The sequence below is a fragment of the Mustela erminea genome, chromosome 2, assembly GCF_009829155.1.
Source record: "Mustela erminea isolate mMusErm1 chromosome 2, mMusErm1.Pri, whole genome shotgun sequence".
Classification (NCBI taxonomy): Eukaryota; Metazoa; Chordata; class Mammalia; order Carnivora; family Mustelidae; genus Mustela; species Mustela erminea.
In genome coordinates, this window is record NC_045615.1 from 38,665,135 (window position 1) to 38,693,085 (window position 27,951).

Below are 27,951 nucleotides of genomic sequence, written 5' to 3' on the forward strand. Positions count from 1 at the left end.
CTCAGCGGGAAGCCTGCTTCCTCCTCTTTCTCTCTGCCTGCCTCTCTGCCTACTTGTGATCTCTATCTGTCAAATAAATAAATAAAATCTTTAAAAAAAAGTCACTTTGGCTATATTTTTATAATGCTTTGTATTTGTCAGGATTCTCCAGAGAAACAGAACCAATAAGGAGATCTCTCTCTCTCTGTCTCTCTTTCTCTTTCTGCATATCTCTCTCTCTCTCTCTACCTGTCTATGTACTAATTTATTACAAGGAATTGGCTCATGTGATTATGGAGGTGGGCAAGTCCCAAAATGGGCAGGGCAAGTCCCAAAATGGGCAGGGCAAGCCAGCAAACTAGAGACCCAACAAAGCCAATGGCTTAGTTCTAGTCCAAGCCCAAAGGCCTGAGACCTAAGAGAGCCAATTGTGTAGCTCCCATTAAAAAGCTGGCAGGCTTAAGACCTAACAACTGTTGTCTTAGTTGAGATGAAGGTGGGAAAAAGCCATTATCTTCATCTAAAGACAGTCAGGCTGAAAAGAATACTCTCTTATTCAGGTGAGGGTCAGACTTTTTGTCTTATTCAGGCTTTCAGTTTATTGGATGAGACGCATCCAATCAGACCTCATTGTTGGGGAGGAAGAAGAAAAACCTGCTTTAATCAGCCTACTAATTTAAATGTTAATCTCATTCAAAAACACCTTCACAGAAACACCCTGAATATTGTGCACCCTGTGGTCCAGTCAAGTTGACACATAAAAGTAATTCTCTCAGTCTCCAAGTACAAATGTATAACAATCGGGCATAGTAATTCACTTCCTTCAATTTTTATTTGCCATAATAAGCAGGAAGGAATTGTTATATAAGGATGCCTGGGTAGCTCATCCAGTTAAGCAGCTGCCTTCAGCTCAGGTAATGATTTTCAGGTCCTGGGATTGAACACCTCATTGGGTTCCTTGCTCAGCAGGGAGCCTGCTTCTCCCTCTGCCTATCACTCCCCATGCTTATGTTGTCTCTCTCTCTTTCTGATTTAAAAAAAAAAATGTGGTATAAATGTCGTTCATTCATTTGAAAGCATGTTTTGAGCCCCCTTAAGTCTCAAGCTTTGTGATAAATATTGGAAAATTACAAAATACTCTGTGATATTAAAGAAACAGTCATAGATATGATTAAATACGACTAGGCCCAGGAATTAACTTTCAGGCAGAAGAGATGGCCTGCCAACATCTCTCATGTAAGCAAAGAGTTTGATCATTCAAGAAACAGAAAGAATGTCAAGGTGCTGAAGCATAGTATAGATCAAAGTAAAGATTTGAGTCTATATTCTAAGGAAAATGAAAAGAGATTGACAGCTTTCAAACAGAGGAGTACCATAGCTGAGTTTCATTTTTTGAAACATCATTCTGTCCTCTCTGTGGAAATATGTGAGATAGAGATAGGGTTGAAATTGGAGGAATGAAGTACAGTTATAAAAGACAAAATCTAGGGGGCACCTGGGTGGCTCAGTGGGTTAAAGCCCCTGCCTTCGGCTCGGGTCATGATCCCAGGTTCCTGGGATGGAGCCCCATATCAGGCTCTCTGCTCAGCAGGGAGCCTTTTTCCTTCATCTCTCTCTCTCTGCCTGCCTCTCCTACTTGTGATCTCTGTCTGTCAAATAAATAAATAAAATCTTAAAAAAAATAAAAGACAAAAACTAATGATATATTGTATGGTGACACAACATAATAAAAAATTTTTAAAAAGACAATGGTGATCTGGATAGCAAAAGAGATAAAGATAACTAACTGTATATACGAGTAGAAGAAGAATTGGTATCACTTAGCAACAGACTGAATTTAGGCTAAGAGAAAGGAAGGCATTGATAATGATTCTTTGGCTTCGATCTAAGGAATCATTCAAGAAATTCTAAGGGATTACCATTTGCTGAGAGGTAGAATGCTGCAGGAGAAAAAGGCAAGAATGAGAGTCTAAGCAGTAACTTCATTGGAGAAGGACTGAGGAAAGATGGGGAGAGATTCTTGATGAATGTCCACTGCTAAGGGGATAAGTCTCAGTTTTCTGTAAGTCAGACATTTATGGAAAATTAGTCTCTCACTTCTCAAACCACATGCATGAGATTCTCCATTTCATATCCTCTGGTTCCATATTAGATTGAGATCCTTTCGCAAAGTTCTTACTAAAACTTTTGCCCTTTATTATTTGATCCATTTTCTAGATTTACATTCTCCTTTCCCTAAGTCTATAGAAAAGGAATTGCCTCCTGTTTGTTCACTAAATCAATATTCTTAGAATTAGTGCTGATTTCATTCATTCCATTCATTCAGTCAAACATCAGCTAAGGATATTACAATTATATGTAATGATTAGTCAGGAATTAGCTACATGTCTGTCCCTAGAACTGAATGGACCTCCAATTCAATTCCACATAGACTAAGAAAGGCAGAAGATGTTATTAATAGGAGAATATGTTAGCCACCTATTTCTGAAATATCAGGTCAGATGGGGATTTAAAAGTGTCTAGGAGTGCCTGCATGGTTCAGTTGGTTAAACATCTAATTCTTGATTTCAACTCAGGTCACGATCTCAGAGTGGTGAGACTGAGCCCTGCATCAGCTCTGCACTGAACAAGGAGTCTTCTTGAGATTTTCTCTCTCTCTTTCCTCTGCCCACCCTCCCCATCTCTCTCTCCCAAATAAATAAATGAAAATTTTTAAGTGTTTATTAAATTTAGCATCAGTGGGTTTATTTATGTTCTTAAGCAGCTTAGTCAAGGTTGTGGATGGGTATAAAAATTTAATGAAAGTGAAGAAGATGCCTCTGTAGACAAAGGAAAATATATGAATAACTGACACAGGACAAAGAAACCAAACATCTTCTTATAATTATTGAGTTGTTTTGTGTGGCGAAACAATGATCCACAATGTAAGGTTGTAATCTGATACCTTGCTGATCAGCTCAAAACTCAAAATAAATTCCCTGAAAATGTTTATTCTTTTCTCTCTCTCTCTCTCTTTTTTTAAGTAGGCTCCATGCCTAGCATCGAGCCCAACACCACGCATGAACTCACGACCCTGAGATCAAGACCCGAGATGAGATCGAGTCAGATACTTAACTGACTAAGCCACCCAAGGTGCCCCTAAATTCCCTGAAACTCTAATTTAACAATAAACGCATACACACACTGAAACACAGCATTTTATCATAAATCATTCTAATTAGGTAATTAAAATATGCGCTTGAATGGCTCTTGTCATTTTCATCTTTAGTTTCTTTTATACACTAATACATTTGAATCATTTCACACCTTACCTTATCACATATGTCCAATATTTCCCCATCTTCATTCTATCCTCTGCAGTGTAAGAGGATGAAAGTGGGCCTTTTTGATTACAATGCAAGTCCTGAAGGTAAGCTTTACATTGCTGAGACCTCCACTTCAAGGGCAGCTCTCTCCGAAACACATTTCCAAAGACACAACTAGAGAGAGGTCACTCCACCCTTGAAGCTTGCTTTGTTTTAGATATGTCTGGTTGACTTAATTTCCACAACTTGCTCTTTCCATCCTTAATTTAAATTTCCTCTCTTATGTTTTAAATTCACCAATGAAGAATGAACCCATGAAACCCTAGTCACCCCACACTCACCCCCAATGAAAGCAGAGCCTGGATCCATATGCTCTCTCTTTTGTTATTCTCTCTTCCTGTCTTCTCTCTTTCTTTTTCTTTCTCCCTCTTCCTAAAACATCACTGTGTGGGCCCTAAACTGTATACCCTTCAGACTTTATAAGTAATAAGGCTTTCTTTTTTTAAGATTCCCTGATGGTCATTGTTGAGGTGCATCTTGCATTCACAGTAGGACCCACAAGGGCTGGTTCAGTCAACAACATTGGCTCAGAAAGGAAGATTGTCTCTGGTCTCCTGGTGGGCACAGCTGGTATTTCTAACCAATAGCCTCACTATTGATAGACTAAGACCAGCAGAAATCAATTCTCCCATTACCTGGCTCATTCTTGTTATCCTAGAAATGTCCCTTCACTGCTATCATCATATTTTCATTACATTTTTCATATGTTGAAGTTCCTTCTTAGTAGGTCACATCCTTCTGGCTTTGGCTATTGAAATCACTTTAAGAGTAAGTGATTCGCCAATACCTTTTTTCAGGTGAACACTTGGGAAAGTTAATATTTTTTGAGACTTTGCTTGTCTAAAAATGTTTTTTATTCTGTCTTTACACTTTATTTATAGTTTTGCTGGTAATGAAATTCAAGACTGAAATAATATTACTTCTGTATTTTGAAGGTTCTATTTCAATATTTTGTAGTTTCATAGAACTCTGAAGCCATTTTGCCATTTTGAATATTGATCCTTTGCACATAAGCATGAGTTCTCCCCACTGCTTTAATTTCTGAAACTTAGTGAAACTTATCTTGGTTTTTCATATCCCCAAATTTCCTGTGATATGCCTAAGTATAGGTCCATTTTTGTTCACTCTGTTGGGCACTCTGTCACCTCAATCTAGAAGGTTATCTCTCAATTACGTTAAATTTTATTGAATAATTTTTTGGGGTAGTCTCCTTTTCCTTCAATTATTTTTGCCCTTCCTCACTCATTCTTAATCAAAAATAACTTTTTTTCCCAAAATATTTTTTACCTAACAAGCAATAGGAAGTAGGTCAAATGGTTTCTTTTTTTACGTAACTTTGCGATTCTTACTGCAGTGAAAGAGATGGATGATTTTTGCTTTTATTACCAAGGAAGCTGACATTTCTACTTCTCTCTGTCCTTCCTTACCCTATAAAGGTAGGAATAAAGTATAGGATAATTCAGAAACTCTGTAGGATATTCTACAAACAACACTAAAATGATCTTGGAACAAGTGATAAGACAGTTAGGAAAATCAGATAACCATTTATTGTGAATCTGTTGCTAATCAGTAAAATCTGGGAGTCATGCAAAAGGAACACTGGCTCTCAATAAAAACAAAACAAAACAAGACATCAGTTTGAATAAATTTTCTTAATGAATAAAATTTCTGGGGTTATGAGAAGATTCACTCCTTCACTCAACTGCCATTGGTTAAATGAGACAGCTCATCCTGTTTAGTAGATAAAATAAACTATAGTTATAAACTACAACCTATCAATAATAAAGTCAGACTTCCTATCAGAATGTCTTGTATATTTTCTAAAATCTATCCAGTAAGTAAAACCAAGTGTTGCTTTTTTTTTTTTTTTTTTTTTAAGATTTTACTTATTTATTTGGCAGATAGAGATCACAAGTAGGCAGAGAGAGGGGGGGAAGCAGTCTCCCTGCTGAGCAGAGACACCAATGTGGGGCTCCATCCCCGGACCCTGGGATCATGACCGGAGCTGAAGACAGAGGCTTTACCCCACTGAACCACCAAGGTGCCCCTATAGTGTTGCTTTTGATTGATTTTTTGAGCGAATTGAAGGTGAATCCCCAACTTTCTTTTTCAAATTACTGAAGCAAAGCATGGTTTTAAGATTTTGCTATGAAGGGCCCCTGGGTGGCTCAGTGGGTTAAAGCCTCTGCCTCGGGCCTCACATCAGGTTTTCTGCTCGGCAGGGAGCCTGCTTCCTCCTCTCTCTCTGCCTATCTCTCTGCCTGCTTGTGATCTCTGTCAAATAAATAAATAAAATCTTAAAAAAAAAGAAAAAAGATTTTGCTATACACATAAACATTCAATGATTGAGTGGTGGTCATCCAGGCAAGCTCCTAGGGGCATACTCAAGTAAAAAAATGACTGAGAGATTCCAGAAAATGATCTGGAAGTCGCAAAGACATAGAGCCTAGTTTTCTTACGCATTCCCATGAACAAAGCGTGAAGGCACTCTTATTGCTTTTGGTCAGGAGGATGAGCTACAGCCTTTAAGATAGCACATCCAAAAGCAAATCTCACACAGAAAACTATGTTGTCCATCTCTGGGTAAAAGAAGAAGATTCAAGCCTTTGGATATTCACTAAGGCTGCTTTGAAAATAGAATGTCAAATATTAATACAGAATTTGGCCTAATTTAATAGTTTTTATTTTCCTGTTTTGGAAATGACAGTTTTCTCAAAAGCATTAGAAGTATATTTTATACCTTAGCTGTATCACATCACATTTGTTCAATAATTTTGCTAATCAAGAGTTTCTGATAAATTGTATAATCATTTAAAAGTTAACACTTTGTTTCATGATTTCACCCCAGCTAGTGTCTGTGTCTACTTTTTTTAGGTCATTGCAAAACTTTATTAATTTGCTTTCAACTTGTGGTTTAAAATATTGTAAATTTAGGCCAGAACTTCAAATATTTTCAGTTTAGTCTTTATAGCTAAAGTCACATGGTATTATTTATGATGCATTTCTGTGTGTGTTTTAATCAGCTGCAACAAATATTCTTTTAGGTTTTTTTTAGCTTTTAGATTTTAATTTTTATCAAATTGTGTTTCTCATACCCTCATTTGAATTTATTATATTAAGAACAGTAATCTCTGAGCTGCTTAGTAAACAGATAAAGGCAGAAATTTGCTCACAATAAAAATTTTTATTTCTACCTCTATTTTCTGATACTACCTTGGTTTAATGTTATTGTAATCCTGAAATGTATGTTTGTGGCTCTGGCCATCATTATAATGGAAAATCCCCAGTATTTCAACCAGAAGCTGGAAGATTTGACATCAACAGATTCTGTGTTAGTGACAGATAAATGGTATTTTTTTATGCAATATTTAGCAGCTTTAAGGTTAGTTAAAGGAAATCTCAGTCCCACTGGCCAATTTCTAGAGTCACAAATGAGAATAAACTGAGAAATGAGGCTCAGAAATAAAAAGTGATTTAGTGGACCAGAGCACCACAAAAAGTTTATAGAAAAGTGATAACTAAAACACAGTTTTCTTGACTTTTGCTTGTTTTACCTGATTTATAGTTACTTATGTCATTATTATGATATGTCTCTGATCAAAGATTTTTTATTAGAAATATTTGAGTTTTTATATAACTTATACAACCAGTTAGTAATTGTAAACCTCCCATAAGTCTCAGGCCATGTCTATGGCCTACTCCTAATCCTAGGTGCACACTGGAGTCACCTGGTCAGCATTAAAATAATATGATCAGCTATATCCTATCCCTAGAGATTCTGATTTAATTAGTTTATAGTTGCACTTAAGCACCGATATTTCTAAGTTTTCTCTAAGGGAATCTAATATGTATCCAGGGTTGAGAATTTCTGCTATGTGTTATGCAACACTGGCATCACCCATTTACATTTTCAGACACTCAAGAACATATAAATCTAGAATTAAGAAAGAAACATTTGGAAATGGGGTTAGAATTTATTAATTTGTGCTTCTTCTTAGGAGTCTGTCCTACTACATTTCTGATGGCTAATCATCCAGTGTTGGTAAAGTTTCACTACTATTATATTTCTGACAACTTCAAACTTCTTTCTTTGTCTAAACTAAAATATGCTCTTTTTTTTTTACTCAAAATTACCTTTATAATTTTTTTTTGGAGAAGCTTGAAACTGAATAATTTTATTGCATTTATTCTTATATCTTCATTATCTTCATCATTTTCCTGTGACTACTAGTGGTTTTATCCACTGAACAGCAATATTAAGTTTTTTCAGTGGCTACACATTTTGAATTATTTCATTGCTATTTATAACAAATCCAGCTGCTCCTTTTGCATTTAAATAGGACTAAATGTTTGCCCTTCAAATTATAGAGGACAAAAAACTTTCCTTTACCCGAATTCTAGTTCCAAAGACTTATAGTTGGTTTTAAGCAATAGTTTCATTCTGTATTGGGAAATCTAAAATCTGTTTAAGTTTCAGCCCTTGCCATTAATAAATTGGCATGAATCCCAATAAGTACCTATTATACATCAGTATGCTAGTATAAGCAAAGTATACAGAAGTCCAATGACTGAAATAATAATGATAACTTGCTTTTATATAGTATATTATAGAGAACCACAAGTTCCGTGCTTTGAAGAAGATCTATATGAGTTGCAGAGATAAGAATACAAGAAAAAATAATGAATGATACAGGCAAACTGTATAAAAATTTCCATGATAAACATTGGGTTGTATAAGAGTTAAAAGCATAGGGAAATTAATCATGATAAATATTTATGAAAACCTGCATGAAAGAGAACATGCAAATGACTTGAACTTTGTCCTGTCTTATTTAAATAAGGAATATGAAGGGTAAGGAAGGTGTTTTATGCAAAGAAAATGGCATAAAGAAATGTGTGTGTGTGTGTGTGTGTGTGTGTGTGTGTGTAGACATAGGTGGGAAAGAGAGACTCAATGAAAAGAAAATGTGTTGACATTAGGAAGAAGTTATGTAAGTGGTGTGGAAGCAACGTAGCAGAGTCATTAAAGAGTACCAACCTTGAAGTCTGATTGATATGGCTTTTTTATGATGTGAGTTAATTTTTTTTTACTTTTTAATTGAAATATAATTGCATATAACATTGTATAAGTTTAAGGTGTACATGTTGATTTGATGTATTTATATGCCAAAATATGATAACCACTGTAGCATTAACTAATACATCTTTCCATCACATAATTATTTCTTTTTTATACAGATTTGAATTCGTACCTTACTCTTACTAGCTATGACCCACTATGGGTAAGTTATTTACTCTGTAAACCTCAGTTTCCATATTATTAAAATAGAAACATTACACCACCTGCCACATTCTGGCTGATAAAGGAGACAATCCTTGTCAAGTACTTAACTCAGTGTCTGTCCTCAATAGATACTAGCTAAAACTTAAATGAAGTCAAGCAAAGAAATAATACATTTAACATGGTTGGAAATTTGCTTTCACAAAACCAGTAAATCAGGGAACAATATTTGAGTCAGTTTAGTCTGACAGGAGAACACTGAACCAAGGTAGAGAGAATTTAGTTTGAGAGACCATGAAATTGATTATTTCAGGAATTGAGTCTTGAAGAAGTAGAGTACAGCACTAGTGGCATTAAAATTAAAAAAAAAATGGTAGGACAGGTGAAAGATTTCAAAGAAATTTTGTAAGTCTTCCTTATTCAGAAAAACAAAACAAAACAACTTTGGTTAATGTTGGGTTTCAAAAGGCAGGATGCCATCTGAATGAAAGAGTCTAAGAGATAGTTGAAAATAATTGCTTGAGTTTGGAAAGGATAACAGGACTGAACTTATAGATATGAACACCACTGGATATAAAATAGAAGTTAAAGTCATAAAATAAAATGAGGTCTCTGCATAAAAAAGTGTAGTGGTTGAGCCTTTAGGGAAGGACTTGAGATGGATCATTCAATCTGCCTCATAGTTAATGGATCCCTTTCTTTTGCAGGCTCTCAGATATATACCAGGGCATTATCAATGATACTATTTCCATCCACTACTTTCTCCATTCCATCCTCTTCTGGATATTCTTCCCCCCCATCATCTTTCCCACCAGTTTCACATTTGCTGTTGACAAAGGCAGTGAAATAATTTGGGCTTTGTTGATGATTGAAGGGGTAGTTTTCCTTGTCGGTATAGCAATATCTAATAGATGAAACTTTTCTCTTCAACTTTATACTTTGAGTCTGTGGTTGTGTTTGAAGAATATGACCGCTGGATTTCTAGGCTGCAATCTGTATTTTTCATTTCAGCAGAACCTTCAAATACATATTATTTCTTCTCACATTTTTATCATTTTTCTTTTCTATTCTGTATAATCAAACTTGTCCTATGCTATTTTATTCTTTTTGCTCAGAGGGTATCCATAAAAGTAGAAATCAGTAAAGGAATCTGCTTTTTCACCTTGTCCTAGGTGGGTCGTCTGGAAGTATATACTTTATGGTATATTAATGTTTATGTAGTTACAAGGAGGAGGAAGTAGTAGCAAAGAGGACTAGCAGATGGTGTGCTTCAAAGGCTGTGTTGTTGTTAAGCCAATTTAATGGCTCTTACTTGGGCACTGGGCCAGATATAAAGTCTGCATGGTCATTTTTATTACCGAGGTGATGAGTATCACAGGCTGCCTGATTCACAGTTGACTTTTGTCAACCTGTACCATGCACAACCTATATTATGGTGCACCCCAAGTGGTATGCAACAGATGCAAATGTGGAGTCATTATGGAAATGAACCTTCACTCTTATTAACTCACACAAGGTGTTTATGAGGGTCATCACGCCTTTCATTTGGCACCTATGTGAGATCTGACTCTTTCAGAGATGGTGCTAATTCATTTTCAGCAGCAATTTTTACTCTATTCACTGACTGGTCTTTTGAAAACCTCCTAAATAAATGTGGAAAACAGACAAAGTGTCTTAAAAATTTAGTAAATGACAAATGCGAAGAGAATCATTTTTCATCTGCATAATGGAGAGGGTGTCCATTGTATATAAACACTCTCCTTATTACTCAAGTCAACTATTACATTATTATTTACCTAATTTAGTAGTCAAATTCATGAATATGGACATAAACCCATCAAAGTTATACTTACAAATAGTATTTAATTTTTTTCTATTTTGAAGGAAAATACAGTTTGGCTTGACCTATGCCTACTTTAGAGAAAGATAAAATAACAATCTAATTTTAAGTGAAATGTGTATATCTACAGGCTTTTAGAAATAAATCATAGTTAGATAAAGTAAATTGATTAATCAGAATGAATAATCAGCAGTTGGTTATATGCTCATAACTGGTAGAGATTAATTTCTAAACTTCAAAGTGCATGGGAATGGCATTTTCAAAAATCAAAAGAAAACTAGACTACTTTATTTTGAGTAAATTCATTTTAAAGGCATATCTTTCCTTTTGATTTAGGTATTTTTAAGAAATGCAAAACATTGAAAAGGCATGAAAAAAAATGAGGAGTTGTAAGCACAGTAAAAAGTAAGTAAACATCATTTACATTCTTCTAACAACATTGAGAGAAATTTTGAATTGCCAGCATAATTTAAAATATTGCTTTTACAAATTTTATTTTCAGGCTTTAGTTTTGATATTTATGCATGAAACAAATGATAAACAACTTTCATTAATTTTACAATTCCACTGGGAAAAAAAGGAATACTTTTATTACAGTGTTCTTTCCTGTAAATAATAAATTCTTACTTACAAGATGAAGTGCTATAGTTTCTATCTATAAGAGAAAGAAATGTGTGAGTGTCATAATCTTTTTGTAAACAGTGATACTTTCTAGCCCTCTCAAATGTTGTTTCAAATCCCTTACAAAATTGCATTCTAACCATTTCTGTATTAATCCTTCTGTATTTATTTAACATTTATTTCTAGCATTTTCATAGTGTACAATATCAATAATAAATTATTTACTTTTATGCTGAGTTATGGAGGTAAAAGATAAAGGAAGGAAGAGTAATGATAGAATTTATCAGAGTTATATACAATATCTTAGCTGAGTCAGTCATTAGCTGGTGGTTTAAGATGAAAGTATAAAAGCACAAAATTCATAAAATAATTTCAAAACATTCAGCAATGAACATTTCAGTTTTATATTTTTGTGCACTTTATCTAAGATTGTTCCTCTTTTTTTTTTAAAGATTTTATTTATTTATTTGAGAGAAAAACATGAGAGAGAGCATGAGAGGCAAGATGGTCAGAGGGAGAAGCCGACTCCCCATGGAGCTGGGAGCCCGATAGGGGACTCGATCCCGGGACTCCGGGACCGTGACCTGAGCTGAAGGCAGTTGCTTAACCAACTGAGCCACCTAGGCGCCCCTGTTCCTCTTTCATTAAGTTAAAAATATATTTGCCATTTCAATACCTATTAATTATGAATTTTTAAAAAAGATTTTATTTTTTTTAAATTTGACAGAGAGAAAGAAATCATAAGTAGGCAGAGCAGCAGGCAGAGAGAGAGAGAGAGGGAAGCAGGCTCCCTCCTTAGCAGAGAGCCTGATGAGGGGCTCAAACTCAGGACCCTGAAATCATGACCTGTACCAAAGGCAGTGGCTTAACCCACTGAGTCACCCAGGCACTCCCAATTATGAATTTTTTGATTACTAGAAAAATATACAGATATAGTTTATTTTTCTATTAAAAGAAATCAAGGTAGATGTGGTTCATTTCTATCTGTTCTTTTATGGAAACACATTTTTTTCCTACTCCTAGACAGCAATTGGCATTTTCTATGTAACCCTCCTTCACTAATTAATTAATTAGTTCTAGAAGCATATTTTTGGTTCCCCACCATGTACCAGCTCTAAAAAGTACTTCATAGTTAGCCAGGATGCCATGAGTTGGTCTTTCTTGGATGGGTATCATTTGTAAAATGCAAATGTATCTTTTTTTTATTGTTTTTTGTTTTTGTTTTACTTTGTTTTGCAAATATATCCTTTTACCTGTGCTGCTATGAACTAACTATTCCCACAACTAAAATATATGGTGTATTTTTAAACTTCATTTATTTTTGAGAGTTTACAAAGAAATCACACTGTTTAAAGTTACACATTAACAAGGTTCTTTTGAGATTTTTAATTTTGAAGATAAAATATTTGGGGGCTTCGGTCAATAACCTAAAACCTTAAGGTTTCACTGTTCATTTGTCCTAGTGTTAGACTAGTGAACTAAAAACGATTTTCTGAGTCAGACTGGTGCATGTTATGCCCCAATAATGGATCCATGATTAAAGGAGCGAGACTGATACAAAGTGAAGGTCAAGCAAAGCTTTGTTTCACACCAAGCATCAAGAATCTAACCGAACATTCGGGGCCGCACCTCTTACAAGAGAGGGTGACCCTTCTCTGTTTCATAGACTAGCTTTTAAGGACAAAGCCCATGCGGTCGGGCCTGGCCACACACAGGTGGCCAATGAGTTGTAACAAACACAGGAAACTCTACAGTGATGCTAGGTGACCAACTGAGTTACAGTTTACCCTAGAAGACATTTGAACCAGCCTATTACACCTTGATTGGGATTGGTGCCCAAAAGGCTCCCAAAAGGCAGGGCCCATACTCCTTGGTAACCAGGGAGACAGTATGCATCCCCCCACTGATAGGAGGTCTCCACCTGGCCTGACCCACCTTTGTATCTGGGCTTTGTTACCCGAAGCTGGTTTCCGGGACTTGTCTCCAAGTAAATCCCCTGGGGGAAGGGGAGCAGGGACAGTTTCTAAATAGGTCCTTACAGTGCAGACTCCTATTTGTTCCCTTGGCTCACCTTCATCTGAAGTTTGAACAATCACATACAGTGTCTTGTCAGATTCTTTTCAGCCTTCTGCATCTATGTAAGGTAATAATAACTTTTCCCCAGAATCCAGACTTCTGTTAAACTGTGAAAGAAAGTGTTTCTCTTTAATCATTAAAATATAATATTTATGTCACATCTTCTATTTTAGGAAATGCAAATTAAAATTTACTTCTGTTCAATATCTATCGGGTTTTATTTTGAAAAATAACAAGTATTGTGTGAGATTCAAATTTGCTTAAAGTTATTATTTTTAATCCATAGGTCATAAGACATTTGTGGGTTGGGAAATTAATCGAATACTTCCTGGCCAACTTTTAAATACTAAATGAACTCAGAATACAATGAAAATTTCAGAGGACTTCTTAGACATTAAGAGTATCTGTTGTTTCACTACATATGTGTGTGTTTATATTTATATATGCTAATACATATTTTGTTCTCATTCATAAAGTATTTTATGTTTAACTGTTAATCTATAACATCACTAAATAATGTGCCTGGATTCTATTATTCTGGTACCATATAAAATTATTCTGCTTTGGGATAGTGTTGTCAGTTTACAAGAAAGGGCATTATAAAACAATAACAACACTATACAGAGCCTGTTGTTTATTTAATAAAGGAAGTGGTAGATACTGTTATTCCTTTAGTATCTGAACCATACTTACTACTTTGTAAGATTCCAGAGGAGAAATATACTTATGTTTTTTGGGCTAACAATGATTCTTCTGACAAATTTACTATTTTCATGTCTGTGTGTGTGTGTTTGCAGACAGACAGAAATCTTGAAACAACATTTGTAGGCTCTTCTCTTACAAGTAGATAGAATCTTACAGCTTGCATATTATACATTAACTTAATATTGATTTCATTTTACATAGTGAACATTTAATTCAATTTTTCTCTGCTTTAATTAGCATTTATTTTAATCTTGGCTTACAGTTAGAATTTTAAAAATGAGGTATAGAATGAATAAATCCATATATAGAACATTCATATATCCATCATAAGAAATGAAAACCTGCTTGATCTGCTTCTTATAGAGTCTTTATAATAACCAGCTGATGGTCAGACTGATACTTTCAAGCCTGACCTTGAATAGGAGTTATGACAGATGAGATGACCTAAATGTTTTGGATGGGAAATATTCTTTACACACTTACATTCTTTCTTTAGAAAAATAATAAATATCTGATTTTATAAAATGTATTCAACACACAAAAATATTTTCATTTAACATTAATAATTTGTTTAGCATCAATATTAAGGTTGTAGATTCTAGAGGCTGAATCCAGGGAGTTCAAATGTTCTGTGTCACTTACTAGCTATGTCACCTGGAGCAAGGCATTAACACCGCTGTGTCGGAATACCTTATTCTTAAAGTGAGGACAATAATAGAATCTATCTCTTAGAGTCATTTAGAAGATTAAAGCATTGAATATATGCAGTACCGAGAACACTATTTGGTTCACAGGAATAGCTGTATAAGTTAGCAATTATTTCCATCCTATTCCAGTCCACATCTACAAAGCTTTTCAGAAAAACAATTCTTTTAATACCTTCTCTTTTCTTTTTCTTTTGCAAACCTCAGATCATCCTTCTACATTTCAATGACATGCCTTTCAAGAAGTTCAGAAAACCCTGCCATTTGGTTCAGTAAATTAGTTTCCTTAATCCTTTTTTTTTCCCCCTAGGTTTAGAAAACTTCAATGGAGCTTTGCTTATGTTAGAGAAAAGAGAAAATCTTAGGCAAGTGTGATAAAGAAATGACAAGAAAGATTTCCAGATGGGAAGACTATGCACTTGCTCTGTGAGTTCTGGCATCACTTAGATTTAAGTACTTGCCTTTATCTTTTGCTTTCAAACTGAAGAAATCTTTTATACTTAAAATTCTATTGATGTATCTTTCCCTTTTGCTCAAGATAATACTCAGTATACATGTGTTTTCCAGTTTTCATTATCACTGAATAGTAAGAGTTCATACTTTTTATGGTATGTAATGAAAAAATATGATTTCTTCCTAAAACTTATTATCTCTTTTACCAATCTACCTTCACTAACTCATCGAATTTTTTCTCTCTTCCAAGTTTTGTGCTCCATTTTCCATCATATTTGGTATTACAAAACTAGAGCTGCTGTTCATCCCCTCACATAGCTCTCCTCTACAATATTGTGAGTGTATACATGAGCAAGAGTCTTGTTCTTAAAGAGTCATTACTACACTGAAGAATCAATCCACTAAGCATAGCTCTTACTTTTCGTAAAAAAGATATCAGGAAAGTATGAGATCAAGTTAAAATGCTGACTTTGAAAGAGACTAAAGCTGCAGCATATAATAGGAACCATGTACTAAGAATGTCCTCTTTTCCTCACACTGTTCCCTTCCTCACACTGTTCTTTTCCTCACACTGTTCCCTTCAGAAGAGCAGAGCTATTAGTAGCCCCTAGATGCAAGTACTGAAAGCTATCTCTTGTCTACTTGTCTACTTGTTCCTCAGGTATTAGCTGAAATACTGCCTTGTCTAACAAAGTCTTGTATTTTAACTGGCCCAAAGTTCCATGAGAATAGTTTCTTCTTTCATTATTGTATTTTCAACTTTTATTGAACTAATTGCTATATAGTAGTCATTGTTGAATTGGCTCAATCAATGAATTAAAGATGAGTAGAATTAAATGTAGATCTCCTTTCCTTTCTGACTGAAGGCCATAAATAATATGGATCGTGTGGAAAAGTTAGTTTTGTTTTTGTTTTTGTTTTTTGGCTTTTAGCATAGGATTCACTCTTTGGAGCAACATATTACAATAAATGAAATCAGGAAACTCATTTCTATGTATCAAGTTTTAATATGAATTTTTAAAAATTCAAATGAAAAATGAATTGGCCTTAATTGAATAAAGCCCTTGGGCAAGTACTACTGGTACAGTAATTTACTAAAGTTTTTGTCTTATTTAATTAAAAACTGAGTAATAATTAAAAGTTATTGTATGGATGCCAGAAAATTTAATGTAGTCTTTTCTTTTCTTTTCCTTTCTTTCGTTTTGTTTTTGTTTTTTTTTTTTTACAATTTAATTTACTTATTTGACAGAGATCACAAATAGGCAGAGAGAGTGAGAGGAGGAAGCAGTCTCCCTGCCAAGCAGAGAGCCTGATACAGGGATAGATCCCAGGACCCTGAGATCATGATCTGAGCCAAAAGCAGAGGCTTAACTCACTGAGCCATCCATTGAGCCACCCAGGTGTCCCTAGTGTAGTCTTTTCTATGAAAAGTTCCACGAACGGTTCAGAGAAAATATGTGAAACAAAGTAGCAAATAAATTTGAGAAATATCACATACATTATGTTGTTTTAGAAAGTCACAATTCACATTAATTTATTAAAACCTCTGAGAAATCTTACAATAAAGAGATATGCAGCCTTTAAAATGTATTTACTAAATGTGTTTGACCGCATTAACAACGCAGGGGTTAGTGTTTCAAGGAAACACTTTGGAGAACATATAGGGAATAATTTGTGTCATTTTTATGTACATCCTGAGGAAGGAAAATAAAGAAAATGTTCTTAAGAGGAACATAGTGCTCTCTTACAAGTTGAATTCCTCATAATAGAAAAAATTAAACTTTTAACACCTACAGGAGTTGTTCCCCTAGAGTTAGGCATATGGGAAAGTAAATAAAAAAGCAGGTCTGAAGTATGAGATCAATAAAAGGGGAAATGGGACGGATGAATCTAGCAGTGATTGCATTCAAGGAGGTAATCATTAAATAAAGTGAGATAGAACTGCAGGCTGAAGAATCAGGCATTAGGAGTGGAATCAGCTTGAACTAAAAGACATTTGTTATTTGAAAATAACAAAAAGGAGAAATTTTATAACTCTTCCCAGTTGTCTCCTCACTTATTTTTCTCAACCAGTGGATGCAGATTCATTTCCTTAACCTTGCACCTTGACTAATGGGAACTTTCAGAGCCATATTAGATCACCACAAAAAAGATATATTTTCACAGGTTTTGAGTCTAAACATCAAGCTATTTTTGAGAACAGATTGATGACCTTTGTTTGTCATGTTTCCCAAATGGAAGTCAGAAGTATTGAATTCTCTCATTGTACTGTATATTTTAGGAAAATGTGATCTCTTAAGTACTATGGGAGGCTTGCAATCTCAACATGTAGTGTTCTGAAGTTACATATTTTCACTACATTCTATATCACCTACTAAACCTCTCCAAACACAAATGGGAGTGTATTTCAGCAGAGATATTTTCCTGAAAACTAAAGAAGAATTTTTATAGATATTAATAGCAGTTACTGGGAAAGTATTGGTAAATTCTAATATTTATAAAGAACCATTACATTGTAACAAATAGAATAGAATTGGGAAACAATATATCAAAGGTCTGTACTTGATTATCATGGAATTCTATTAATAAAAACAAAATTAGTAAACAGAAAACTTCTAATAGCCTCTAAGGAGCAGAATCAAGATGCCAGGATTTATGGAAACTATAGCCAGAATCTACTGTCACTTACTAATGGCTTAGCAAAAATGGATAGATTGGGGGTGCCAAGGTGGCTCAGTCAGTTGAGTGTCTGCCTTCAGCCTAGGTCATGATCTAGGAGTCCTGCGTTGAGCCCTGGGGAAAGCCTGCTTCTCCCTCTCCCTCAGCCTTTCCCCCCTGCTCATTCTCTTTTTCTCTCTTGCTTACTCTCTTTCAAATAAATAAACAAAATCTTCTAAAAAATGGATAGATTAGGAATTAATTTATTTAAAAAAAACCTACTTGTTGAGTACCTATGTAAAGATCATTAGACTAAGCACCGAGAATATCATAGTTAACCTGGAATATATGGTTCTAGAACTCAAGAATCTTACCATCTGATGATGAGTATAAAAAAGAAGGCAGAAAGAAAAAGTTGTAGAACATATTTAATGATAAACGGTATGAAATAGCTTCTATTGGAGAAGGTTGTGAGTCAGAGAAGAATTTTTAGAGAAACTGACATTTAATTTATAAACCAAAATATAAGTAAGTGCTAGAAAGGTTAGGATGAGAAGAGAAGATGGATTAAGGCAGAGAAAGGAAAATAACATGTAAAGCCCTGAACGTAAGGGAAATCACAGAGCATAATAGATGGGAGCATTCGAGAGTGAAAATAGGATCAGAGTACTAAGTAACTGTAGTGTTCCAGTAAAACATGAGTTGGAATAAACTATGGGAAAGGTAGAAATAACAGAATGAGTAGAAGGGTTTGAAACATATTTAATAATATTAATAGTAGGTAGAAGAATATTCTACTATTATTAAGCCATGCATGATGGCATTTATTCCTCCCAAATTTCTATGAATTAGATTTTTTTAATTAAGACAATTTTTTAAGAAGAGCTTGAAATTCTCAGCAAAACTGAGGGGAAGATACAGAGATTACTTCCTGTTCTCACATGCATAACCATTCTCATTACCAACATTCCCCACCATTGTGGTGCATTTTCTACAACTGATGAACCTGCAACATTATTATCACCCAAATCCAAAATTTACATCAACATTCATTCTTAGTGCTATACATTTCAGGGGTTTGGATAAATGTATAATGGCATGCATCTATCACCATAGTATCATACATAGTATTTTTACTGCCTTAAATACCCTCTGTGTTCCTCCTATTTAATTTTTAAATTGTAAAATTTTCTCTTCTTTGGCCAATGGGAGGTTACTAAACTTACTTAGCTACTAAGTCCTTTTGAAACCTAGTGCATTTGCTATTCTGGGTCTTTAGCCTCTCCAACAGGGATTTTGATCAAGATTACATTGAATCTATGGACTAAATAAGGAAGAACTGACATTTTGACAATATTGAGTCTTGCTATACATGAATGTAGAACATCTATTTACTTCTTCTTTGACTGAGGTAGATATTTTTAAATGAGAAATTTTAAAATTATGTCTTAAAGGAATTTAAAAATAAAGAATCTAAGACTCAAAGAGGCTCAAGGTCACATAACACCAAGAGAGGAATAGGGATTTAAATCCAGGGTCTGATTCTCAAGTCCATTCACTTCTCCACTCTATTAGGAGAGAAGCAATTAATTTGATGTAGGGAATGGAGAAAGAGAAGGGCTAGAAGTATTGTGTTTAGTTTTCTTGTTTAGCTGGGTTAATAATGCCATTTGATGAGGTAGGAAACATGAGAAGAAGATTAGGGTGGAAAAAATGAGTTAAAGGATAGCTATTCCATGTATGAAATATTCTTGGGGTATACAACTATAGATATTTTTATATATGTGACACCAATAGAAGTATAGAAGTATACATTTTCATTAGATAGTTGAAATATACATCTGGAGTTCAGAAGATTGAATGTAGCTATACATGTAGATTTAGGAATTGTTTGTATAAATAGCAGAGGAGAGCCAGAATTTATTTCCACTGGTGAGTCTAGAATATTAGCATTATAAAAAAACAGTGATGAGGTAAAAAATATGCCTTGATTGATGATGGGTACCAGGAATTGATATATGTGGCACTTCTAAATGTTCTCACTTAGCCTGTCATTCAAAAGGATGATTTGCAAAACACAAGAGATGTCCATTTATACATTCACTAATTCATTTAATCATTCATTTTCTGTGACACACATAACTACAGTAATAACCTAATTCAAGTGCACAATTTATTCAGAAAACCTATAATGGAAGATTATATGGTACAAAAATATATTCCATTTTTCTTTGCTTTCAGACCAGAACAAATGAGTTTAATTCTCTTCTGAGACTAGATTCTGTATAATGGTCATTTGGGGAGCAAAGTGACTCAGTGAATCTGTGTACATTAACAAAAAAGCTAGCATTATTCAAAAGGAAACTAAGGCTGTATAATGTCAAAGAATACTAATTGATAAGGTACCGACAAGCAAAAAGCACTTCCCAAAAAGGGACATTTCTAAAAGCTACATGTTAAGGCTTCAAAATGCTACACACTCAAAAATATCATGCCAGTGTTAGACTCTCAGAAAATATTTAAACTTCTATTAGGACAAGGGGAACCAATATGCTACCTTTTTAGACTTGCAGAAGGTTTGTTTGTTTTCTTAGTAACTATTAACAGCTGCTATTGTTTCTCTTAATTCTTTGGGTGTCTGTCAATAAAACAATAATTTAAGAATACTCTAAATGACAAAGATAATTATTGAATAATTCAACCAACTTTCCTGTTATAGTTTGAGTGAAAATTTTTCTCTACTGACAGCTAAGTTTCTTTCACACATTCAAACTTTATATTACTGAATTACAGAAGAATCTGAATATGGTATTTGACTACTTTTTTTTTCTTTTTTTTTAAGATTTTATTTATTTATTTGATAGACAGAAATCACAAGTAGGCAGAGAGGCAGGCAGAGAGAGAGGAGGAAGCAGGCTCCCTGCTGAGCAGAGAGCCTGGTGATGATGATGATGATGATGATGATGATGATGATGATGATGATGCAGGGCTCGATCCCAGGACCCTGGGATCATGACCTGAGCCAAAGGCAGAGGCATTAAGCCACTGAGCCACCCAGGGGCCCTGTATTTGACTACTTTTATCCATCACTGATATCAGTGTAATTGTTTTTCTTGTTGATATAGAGATTTTGCTCAGACTACATGCCTTGTTAATTACACACATAATACTGTTTTCAGAAATACATATCACATGTTCCTTGTGGAGTTCAGCATGTTCCTAATATTATTCTTGAATAAGGTGAACAAACCCATTTGAGATTCCTATAGATTTTAGATTTGTTCTATTGAATTGTCTGGGAACCAAGTGTCTTTGATTACTGAAATCTACCCAGGATATTTCCTTGAATTAAAAAATCTACAAACTGTTTCACAATAATCTGGAATCACTAAAGTTTGTATAAACACATTATTCTGTTTGCTTTGGTAACAGTATTGGGGAAGAGCTTTTATTCAATAGTCCTTCCATGTGGAATGTTACTTATTAAAATAAAATTCCTGGCCTCTCTCTACCTTGTCAGTCTTTCATCTATTAGCTGACTGGTGAGGTTGAAAAGAGGAATTGGTCATGAACAGCTAAATCTCTTTGTCTTTTTTGCATCTAGGAATCTGCACAGAAGAAGCATCCTTCTGTGCTGCCTTTCTATGCTTTATGGTTTATTAAAAAAAAAAAAAAAGATGAGAGAGCAGACATCTTGAGTGCAGAGTCCCAAGAAGAAAAAGAGAAGAAGAAGCTGACTTATGCATGACTAATCAGTCTAATGATGGAGTACAATCAGAATTAGGAAATTCATTTTGTCCCAATACTCAAGCCACATCCTAAGATTTCTCTTTCATTGGTAATATAGTTAAGATTTTGTTCTAAATATGATGTCTTTCATTTATCAATTAGTTCAGAACTTGGGTAGAAAAGAAGAGTGTAATATTTTGAGGCTTCTTAAAATTTTACAAGAGTAAAAAAATAAATTCAATAAGAATGTATGAGCATTTATGAGATATTCATCACTGTCCTAGATGCTGTGGAGAGAAAATAGAGTATATAATATTCCCTGACCCCCAGAGCTTATTATTGGGTGGAATAAAAGCTAGAATGTGTGAAGCAAATGGAGATCAAGGGGTTATGAATGCAATAAGAATGTAGAGTAAGGTGAGGCAGTTGGAGCTGGAGCAATTTTATATAGTTTTATAGAGGTGACAGATAAAGGTAGCATAGATGGAGGGCAGAAATTATAGATCACAGTTAATGATTAGGGAACACTGTAGATGATTATTCTGGAGACATGGACAACCCCTGCCTGATTGCAATGGAATAGAGCTTTAATTCTTGGTCAAAAATGGTTTCAAAATAAACAACTATATTTATTAAGAACATGGAGTGAAAGCACCACTTTATATATATATGTTTTGTAATCTCCCCTAGGCTCTGAATTTGATACACTGCTATGATATGATTGATCATGTTTCTTCATTATTTAGTTGCATTTTTACTGTGTGTGGCTTTGCAGTAAATATTCAGTCTTCATAACACCTTTGCAAAGAGACATTTACCTAGGGCTCTTTTCTAGAATCAGACTACAATGAAATCCCATCACGAGGAAGTACAATAAAAAAGTTTATTATTTGTACATCACTATCAATAGACTTAATGATACATATTTCCCCATAATGGAAATATATGATAGCACTGAAGAAAGGGAATCCCATGAGCTTCTTGTAATGTTGTTATATTCAAACTGGAACAAATTCATTCTAATTTGTACACCTTATTATTTGTCGCACCGAATAGCCTCATTGGTTCTCTACTGAGCTACTTCTATTGAAGTAAATTTTAATTTTGATCACTCCAGCCAAAAGCACATATATGATGAACTGTGATCATAAATGACAAGATGGTGATAAATATGAAATTAAAGCAGACTTCTAATTCTGTCGACTGTTGCTGTTATGCTTACTTGGTTCTTGGAACTGTAAGCTCACAGAACAAGAGGCATTAATCACAAGCATCATGGGGTAATCTGTTCTGACAGAGCACCATGTGTGCTCATTAAATGCAGTGATTCTTTCATTCCTTTAATCTTACTTACTTCCTTTTATGATTCTTGTCTACTAAATCTGAGAATGATACAACAATGGAAAGCAAGAATTAATTGCCATGCCTAACATTATATAAAAGCATCTAGGGACTTCTACTCATTAAACATTTGGCAAGCAAATAATTTCACTAAATGGCACTGACATTATCTACCTTTCTAAATTATGAATTGACACACTATACATTTAATTACCCATAGTGTAATGATGATGAAACTATTAAATATATTATACATTACTATACTTTTTACAGAAACTGAATACTGTTACATTAAGTATGGAAGATTTCACTAAATTGTACAGGACCATTCTTCACAGTATTTAGACAAATACTTAAATGTAAGTTATAACATGGAAAATATGAATTATTTTATACTTTGCAGATACTTTGTATCTACTGCTTTAAAAAAACTCATAATTTACTTTTGGATTTAGTTCTGCGTTAATTATTTGGTCTAGTAGTTTAATAATTCTATTTGGACCTTTAGAGATTACAATTACATTGTGCATTTCTTAAGAAAATTCAGTGTAGTTGTGAATATGTATAGGTTTATTTTCAGGCAAACTTGGCGCTAAATACTGGCTGTACTTCTTGACTATTTAACCTTCTGCAACATAACCTCTATGAAAGCCTATCTTTCTCATACTATCAATCAATACTACCTTTGATATGAGTATTAAAAGAGGCTATTCTCTCAAAGCCATAGCATCCAGTAGGGACAGAATAAGAAATAGTCACCTGTCCAAACACTTTGCAGTTTGGATATTTATAAATCAATGATAAAAGTAGAGGTAAATGACAGAAATAAATTAGGAAATAGTTTTGGTTTTTAGTAACAGAAAATCAGAAAAAGGTTTGGGTAAACAGGTATCAGAGTATATTTTTTTATCAATGAAAAGAGATCCCAAATTAGGCACACCAGGGCTGGGACATCAAGAAAAAGATAATAAAAACACAAATAACCATTTTTGGGGTGCATGGTAAGACGCTTATGTTTTAGAAGCTTGTGTCATTAAAACTAATAAGAGGTCATAAAATTATGTCAGTATATTTGATAATTTATTTTTTAAAGGTTTTTATTTATTTATTTGAGAGAGAGAGAGAACAAGTGTGTGCATAGAGTGAGAGAGAGAGAGCACAAGCAGGGGGAGCAGGAGAGGGAGAAGCAGGCTCCTTGCTTAGCAGGGAGCCCCATGCTGGACGTGATCCAAGTACCCCAGGATCATGACCTGAGCTGAAGGTAGACGCTTAACCCACTGAACCACTCAAAAAGCCAATATTTGATAATTTAAATAGATAAATTAAAAGAAAAAAATAATACTAAGGTGACTCATAAAAACAGCAAACTTTAATAATCTCAGTATTAAAATATTAACTCAGTAGCCAACATCTTATTATCATGAGAACTTACTGCTCATTTTTTTTGTTCAGTGGTGAGTTCTAACAAATATTTCAAAAATAAGTAGTTTCAATTAAAAATGACCATATAATAGTGAAAGAAAATTCCCTGATATAATTTATGAGGGCAACCTTTTATATAATAAAATCTGACAATAATTTGTTAGCATGGAAATTACACATTATTCTTGGTGGTAAACACATATGTAAACAGCTTAATATATTAGAAAACTGAATCCATAAATACATAAAATTTAAAAGATAATAATCAATTTTGTTTTATCCAAGTAACGTGAGAGGGTTAAATAAGGTGATCAATCATTGGCATCCATCATATTAACTGATTAAAGAACAAAGCAAAATTTAGGGTGATCTTACTGGAGGCAGGAAAAGCTTTTGGTAATGTTAAATATCCATAAATAGTAAAACTATTAAACTAAAAAGGGAAGGCAATTTCCCTTCTTTGATAAAGAATATCAGCATAAATGACTTATATTAAGTATCTGTCCCTTTGAGATCTGAAACAAGACAAAGATGCCATTTATTGGCATTTGGATCTAATTATATACTGGAGGTCTTCACCAGAATAAATGGAAACAAAAAGAAACAAAAGTTTTAAATAGGAAAGCTCAAATCTTTTGACCTAAGATGGTCTGATTATGTACATAAAAGGTAAGAGGATAGAAATATAGAGTTTATATAAAATAGAATTTATAAGATAATGAAATAATTATATTTCATATAAAATTAATATATAATGTAAAGCACCTAAAATTTAAGAAAATTTTGCATAACTCAACAGACAATTATGCAATTATATTGAGATATATAGATAATCCTTAATAAATTGAAAGATATATCTTGCTCATGAATTAGAAGTCCCAGTATTATAATAAATCAGTTCTGCCTAAATTCACTTACATATTTAAACAGTCTCAACAGGTCCAGTAGGTATTTTTTCTTTGATAGTGGAAGTTGACAAATTGATTCAACAGTGTATTAGAAAATACAAAATTCTGAGAATAGGCCTACTACCCTGAAGAAGTAGAATTATGTTGGAAAGATGTGGCTTATAAAAACAGTATATTATGGAAAGGGACAATAGATGAATGGTACAAAATTGAGAGTCACATGAAGAATATTCATATGGTCAATAAACATGGGATAAAATTCTAAGTTTCATTAATGATCAATGAATTTACAAATTATAAACACAGTGGGATACTATCACACACATGCCCAATGGACAACACTTTTAAAATCAGACATTACCAAGACTTGGTAAATTTTTATAGCAAGAGCTGCTACTCTCATACACTATTGATAAGAGAAAATTGGTACAGCCACGTTGAGAAACCAGTTTGGCATTATATAGTGAAGTTGGATATGCTTATATTTTAAAACTCAGCAATGTTACTCCTAGATTTTAAAAGTAGGGAAATTTTTGCTACTATAAACTGAATGTGTTCCTCCAAAATGCATATATCTATTGATATATACATCTATCACAGGCAGATAGATGGATAGATAGATAGATAGATAGATATAAAAACTCTAATCCCCAAAGTGATCGTATTTAGAGATAGGGTTTTTGGAAGTTAATTGAGTCATGAGGGTGGTCTCTTCATGAATGGGATTAGTGTCCATATAAAAATAGATTAGAGATCTCTCTCTGCCATATAAAAATATGGGGAGGGATAAGATGACTATCTGCAAACCAGAAACAGAGCATTTACGAGAACCTGACCATGCTGACATCTTGAGCTCAGATTTCTAGCTTCCACAACCGTGAAAAATAAATTTTGATCATTTAAGCCAACTAGCCTATGATATTTTTGCAGTAGTAGCATGAGCTGAGTAAAGCAACTGCATACAATATCCGTAACATCATTGTGTATTATAGCCCAAGTTAGAACAGCCCAAATATTTCTTAAGATTGGAGCAAATAAAAGTATCATATAGGCACAAATGGAATACCATAACTCAACAAATACGAATGAAAACAACTATATGCAACCATGTGAATGAATTTCACAGATATTGATTAAAAAGTAAGCAAATCATAGAAGAATAGGTGTAATATATTTCCATTTAGGTATGATTCCAAAATAGACAAAACCACACAAACATATGTATGTATGTGTGTAAGTATGTAGTATGTGTGTGGGGAAGGGAGTGTATGCATTAAAATTGAAATAGTAAGAGAATGGTATTTCCCAAGTATGTGTGTGTGTATATGTGTGTATATGTGTGTGTATATATATATATATATATATCATATATATCATATAACTGTGTATGCATTTTTAAAGTTATTTTTATTTATAGGTTTTGACAAATATTTGTTTTTTACTAGGTTACTGAATGTAGTTGGGTTTAGAAAAGTGACAAATGCACAAAAGTTGACAATGAGAAATTAGACAAAACATGTGCAGGCCTTGTCCCATGCAGTGACTATCTATCTATCTACTAACTATCTAAAAGTGCAAATAGCTAAAGGAAGATTGCAAAGGTTGACTTTGAGTTTCTTAGAGACTAAAGCATGGAGCATTAACTCAGGATTTGAGTGGAAAAGAGTTTGTCATTAATTGGATTAATTAAAACCCCAAAATTAATTATATTAATTAATTATATTAATTATATTATTAATTATATTAATTAATTTTGATTAAAATTAATTAAAACTCTATAAAAAGATGTGTGATTGCAAATTTGTGTGTCTAGGGCAGCACAGTTTCTTTAAAAAGGAAAAATAGGGTTATCCTATGACCGTGCAGTTGCACTACTGGGTATTTACCCCAAAGATACAGATGTAGTGAGAAGAAGGGCCACCTATACCCCAATGTTCATAGCCTCAATGATCCCAGTCTCCAAACTGTGAAAAGAACCAAAACGCCCTTCAACGGACAAATGGATAAAGATGTGGTCCATAAATACAATGGAGTATTATGCCTCCATCAGAAAGGATGCATACCCAACTTTTATATCAACATGGATGGGACTGGAGGAGATTATGCTGAGTGAACACAGAGAGTCAATTATCATATAATTTCACATATTGTGGAGCATAAGGAATAACTCAGAGGACATTGGGAAATGGAGAGAACTGAGATCGGGGAAATTAGAGTGGGAGATGAACCATGAGAGTTTGTGAACTCTGAGAAACGAATTGAGGGTTTTGAGGGGGGTTGGTTGGGGGTTTGGTGAGCCTGGTGGTGGGTATTATGGAGGGCACATATTATATGGAGCACTCGGTGTGGTGCAAAAACAATGAATTTAGGAACACTAAAAAAAATAAAATTCAAAACAAAACAACAACAAAAAGAGGATCTCCAATTTTCCCCTAGCTTAAAAACTAATTATTGTTTCCATTCTTCTGCTCCCACACCTAAACTTTTAAAAGCAAAAACCCAGAAGACTCCAACATCCTGAAACTTAGTGTAGGTGTGCCCTGGGAATATCTTTCAGAGAGAGGATGTGTCAGTTACTACAACTGTTCAACACCTTTCACTAAGTCCTTTAACATTTTCCTTCCTACCAATAAACACCGTCTTGTAATTGACTTAGGTTAGATCTTACTATCACAGCATTTTTAGCTTCCATTGCTCTTTCAAAATGGATGTCTATGTACATTTGTTACTTTGTTTTCTATAGGCTATATTCCAAACAACATTCACTTCCAAATCCGACACAAGTGAAAAATGAGTACATATATGTATATACATGCATATGTATAGAGAAAGAGTTGGGTGATTATCAAGGGCTCAAATGGTGTTTTTA

At 34.1% G+C, this 27,951-nt stretch overlaps 1 long non-coding RNA gene across 1 annotated transcript; it reads left to right on the top strand.

Annotated features, from left to right (window-relative positions):
• The first annotated feature begins 7,340 nt into the window (after positions 1-7,340).
• LOC116583099 lies at positions 7,341-21,475 on the top strand. Its single transcript, XR_004282609.1, has 5 exons — positions 7,341-7,386; positions 8,583-8,626; positions 10,802-10,870; positions 14,882-14,997; positions 21,287-21,475. It is a non-coding gene; the product is annotated as an uncharacterized LOC116583099 (long non-coding RNA).
• Positions 21,476-27,951: the final 6,476 nt, after the last annotated feature.